The 4,956-nt window shown below is 31.1% G+C and overlaps 1 long non-coding RNA gene across 1 annotated transcript; it reads left to right on the top strand.

The window, feature by feature from the left end:
• The first annotated feature begins 1,325 nt into the window (after window positions 1-1,325).
• LOC113697610 (uncharacterized) lies at window positions 1,326-4,625 on the top strand. Its single transcript, XR_003449906.2, has 4 exons — window positions 1,326-1,358; window positions 3,221-3,297; window positions 3,627-3,688; window positions 4,524-4,625. It is a non-coding gene; the product is annotated as an uncharacterized lncRNA (long non-coding RNA).
• Window positions 4,626-4,956: the final 331 nt, after the last annotated feature.

Genomic DNA, 4,956 nt, shown 5'->3' with positions numbered 1-4,956 from the left:
TGTCACTGATAACATTGTATAGCCTTTAGTGACAACCTAGTCTTGTCACTGTTTGATTTAAAATATTTATTACTTTTTACAACTATTACTCCTAATTTTTTGTAATTATTATGTGTTCTCTAATGATTTTTGATTGTTATATACTTATGAGCCTCCTTATTAGTTTAATTTTCTTGTATATGTAATAACTTCATTAGAATAAAAATAATTAAAAAATAAAAAATTCATTAGTGTAAATAAACTTGTGACTACTTAACTTAGAATGATTATTAGTTAATATGATATGAATATAAATAAGAGTTTTCAAATGGAACTATTTATCGAAGTGGATAAATCCTAAACTCCATAGTTAATTAACTAGTACACATTATGTATTAGTTTAATTGTGCATTTTTTTTTCTTATTTGAAGATAATAGATTAATAGTGAAGTTTTGTATTGGATGTTAATTGAATAGCCGCTATTTAAAATGTGCTTTGTTAATTGAATATGCTCTATTTAAAATCTACTAAAAATTAATGGCAACCTAGGTTTGTTTTGCAAATTAGTAGTACAATAACTTCAAACAAAATCAACCGATAACATACATGGCTTATCAGTATAAAATAACTAAAGAGTTCATTTACAATAACTGACTTTAAAAAACACTATATACAAACCAATAGACACAAATATATGGGAACTCCTAAAAATTAGGGGTGAACCATCTTTTAGTTTATGCGGGTCATATAAGTCATATGTTATTTAAAGTAGAATTTTCCATAACTAAAGACCTATGGTACTACTAGACTAAATTAAAAGAATGAAAGAGATTTAAGATATAATAATTTAGTTTTGCAATTTTGAGGAAGTGATATAAAGTTTTAACACCTGTATGAATTATTTGAAGTTATTCAACAAAAAAATATTTGAAGTTATTACCAAAAAAATTGAACTATTTGATGTTGAACAAAAGTACATTTACCACTTGTATTAATTTAACAAAAACTTGACTCCCATTATGAAATTTTTTGACAAAAATGTTAAAAGGTAGCAATTAATAATGTATTAGTAAAATTATACTTCAACTAAAAAACTTGATTGAAATTTTGAGGAACTCAGTGAACCGATATTTCACTGAAACTAAATAAACAAAGTATGTGAAAAATATATGGTGCGGGTCAAATGTGAAAAACAAACATTTTGTAACCCAATAGAAAAGCTCTCTGTTTTACTCTCCGTTGGTCTCCCCTCTCTCACTTTACACTCTCAACAGAAACTATTAACAAAAAACAATTCTCCTTTCTCCTCTCCATAGATCGATCATGTCTTTGTGATGTTGAACAAAAGAAGTACTCCACCAACTCTTTGCAAGAAAAGGTATCTCATGTCTCTCCTTCTTCTCCCCGATTTTTCCCCAATTTTTTTTGCCCTAATTATTTTTTTGCCAAAAATTTGTGCCCAATTTTTTTGGATAATTTTGAGTTATGGGTGAAATCATCTCCACTAGAATTATTTTAGTTGTGAATACCATTACTTCATTCTTTTTTATTGTACAAGATAAAGGTTTAAGTGGGGTTGGTGGTGGATACGGGTTTGAGGTTGAGTTTGGGGACGAAGGTGATTATGATGTAGAGGGGTTTGTTTCTTGGAATGGGATGGAAAACGGGGACAAGAAGATGGGAATAAAATGAAGGGGGGAATTACAAGGGTGTGCGTAGGATAAAACAGGGAGCCCCCAACAAAGATTTTAGCAGTACGGACCAGACATCTCATTACTGGCACCCCTTAATACCCTCTCACTCAAACCCATAAAGAATACCCATTTCCTGGTCACACTCCCTCTAGATTTAAGGGTTCCTTTGTTCTCTAGCTTCATCAAATTTGGGTCTAGGAAACTTTCGGAATGTAAATATTCCTTAAATTATGGCAAGAGAATAATTTTATTGTAGTATAATCACTTTTGTATTCTTCCTGTCCGGCTTGGCGTTTGTTTGTTGAATGGGTTGGTACTTGTTAGCAGTTAGCAGCACTTGGGTTTTTGAAGAATTATATGATCCTTAAGATCGGTAGAAAATTCATTAATGTAAACCTCTCAATGTTAATGTTTACGTCTGTATGCGACGACAGGATAGTGATAGACTATGGGAATGAAACCTATACTCATGTCTGTCATTTGCTTTTAGTGTCTGCTTTGTGTTTACTGGGATGAAAATGAATGGATTTACAAACAGTTTTTCTTTTTCATTTTTGTCTTTTAAAGTACTCTCCTGAAGCAGCCTTCATTTATTTAAAACACCCTTTTTAAGTTTTAACACAAAATTACTACTCTTCCAATTTCTAATTATAAACAATATTATATGAGTTCACTTCTTCTTCATGCGGTTTTAAACAAACAAAAAATGAAACAAGAGCTGGCCAATCGCATCTTGGCAAATTTAGTGATTCGTTAAGTTAGGTAAATATCCAAAAAACGCTTTACCATGACCAGTTGAAAGTGAAACTTTGTGAACTGTTGGATTCTTGTATGCTTTACATCCTAATTAGCTATAGTGGTAGGAGTGGAAAAGATTTAAGAGGTGATTATGATGTAGATATGTCTATGAGTGGTTGCAAGTGAGAAAAATAGTGGGTTAAGTGGTGTTGGGTGGAGAGGGAATTGGGAAATCATAAGGTTTAGAGGAATTTTTTCTGATGTAAAAAATTCCCCTCTTTTCTTTTTTTGTGTTGAAATTTGGTAAATTGTCATGGGAATTTCAAGAGAAAATCTCATCTCCATTTTCTACACCATCACCGACGTTATGTCCATTCAGTACTCCATCCAATAGAGATCAAGTTTTGGTACATGAATGAAATTATTTTTTATTTTTTATGTTTTTTAATAGTTCTTCAGTTTTGGAAGTGAAGTTCTGATTTCTTTAAATTGCAAGAGAAAAGTTATATTGCCTTTTTTTAAGTTAGGTAAGTTACATTTGAACTCCCAATGTGCAACTAATGAAGTCAATAAAAGGTTCATGGTTGACTGTAATGCTAATTCTAGAGGCTTGCTTATGAACAACTTTTGGTTGCTGAAGTGGAGCATAATTCAAATATAATACAAAAGCCGCATGGGAAATTTGTATATATTGCACATCTTTTGCATTGGGAGTCGTAATTTTCTCAAGTTTTGTGGTTAGTTAAGGAGTATGGACTTTGTGATACTACTTTTAATTGCCTTGTATAGCTAACTATGTTACAAGCAGGTGTTTTTAGTTTTTGTGAGGAAATCATGATATTCAGATTATGGTATAAGCTGGAGACAGCATTTTCCTTGCCAAAGGTATACATCAAGCTTGATTTTCATTGTCCAAATTCTAGAGTTTATCTTGAATAAGTAGTTCTTTCCTACCATTTTTTTTCATATTTGGTGATGGACTACCTGAATGAATATGTAAGTTTTGACGATTATGTAGTGTTCTTGGAATGTGTAGTTGTTACGTTATTAGGTACAAGTATAGATTAGTATCAAAATTGAAAGAAGGAAACATATGTTTTATATGCAAACATTTTCATATGAGAACTACAACTACCATTTTATTCATTGTCTTTGAGCTTATAATGCACAGTATCATTTCATAGCGACTTCATTGGTTTGTTATTGTCTTGCAGCTTATTATGCTGATGCTATTGGTCCTTGCTATGGAATTTCCAAATATTGTGATGTTTTTTGGGTAAGTATATACTCCTTTCTATCTATGTTAGACTTGTTTCAAATGGTTGGGTCTTGTCAACAAAGTTTCTGTAAAAGTGACAATTGTCACTTTGTTCTAGGAGACATTTGCATATAAACAAGCTACAAGTGGTCTCTAAGCTAACTAGTAGAAAAGAAATTTCATAATCTAGTATTTCATGACATCTTATGCAAACTTTTCTTGATAACTACTTACTTTTATGCTATTTAAGCTACTAGCATGTGATATTTGCTATTAGAACTTCTGAAAATTGAAAGTAGGTTGGTTAGTGAATGTACTGGTTCGCCTCATGGTCAGACGCTTCGATTTATAATGGAGCATCTTTTCCATTTTTTACACAGTTTCACTAAAATATTAGATGCATCATTTTATTATTAAAATCATTAAAATATTACCAATGGGCGCTAAGAATCTCTAGATATGTCGAATTTTATTTGTCATCAAAATTTGGTCTAGCGATAAACAATATGCATTTTCAATACCTGAAAAGTTGAAGTTGCTATGCATAATCTATAGAATGAACCATACAAATGGAGCCTATGAAGCCATAGAAGGAACACTGTTTGGTTCTTAATATGGTAGCATAAGCATATTAATTGTTTTGTGAGTTCTTAATAACGTAGTAAAAGTAAAAGAAGTGTTTCTTGAGCTCTAATGTTCTAAGTGTTTATCTCTTACTTTACCCTTATTTAGTCATTGTCTAGATTATACTTAAAAGGAATGATTTAGCTTATTTTCTTGCAAATTCTTTAGTTATCTTTATTGTTTCAAGTTTTTCTTATGACCTACTAATAATTGCAGTACTTCACTGCAGATATGTTGCTCATTTTAGCTTTTTGGAAGATCAGCAGCAGGAGTTGCCAATTCACTCAAGGACGATAAAGAAAATCTTATACTTAGGAAATGTCATGACAACACATATTTTTTTTGGGACTTGTATTTGTTTTATAAAGCTACCTCAACTTATATGTGAAATTTAGGCCAAATACCACTTATCATACCATTTGTAGGGTGTTGTTGAACTTCATTATGATATTTGAATGCTTGATATGATATTTTGGCATTTGGTAATGCAATGGATGCGTTCATTTGCTAATTGTCAAGCATTGTCATTTTTTTTCATTTATAGATATAATTGTAGTAGGAAAATCTGACAAATTTCATGGTGATAAAGTGTTATCACTGAATCAGAATTTTCCATTAATAACAACCTGTTGTCATAGAATTAAAAAGTGTTTAGTGACAAC

Source organism: Coffea arabica, chromosome 6e (assembly GCF_036785885.1).
Source record: "Coffea arabica cultivar ET-39 chromosome 6e, Coffea Arabica ET-39 HiFi, whole genome shotgun sequence".
Lineage (NCBI taxonomy): Eukaryota > Viridiplantae > Streptophyta > Magnoliopsida > Gentianales > Rubiaceae > Coffea > Coffea arabica.
The sequence above is the reverse complement of the archived record's forward strand: the minus strand, read 5'-3'. Positions and strand labels throughout refer to the sequence as shown.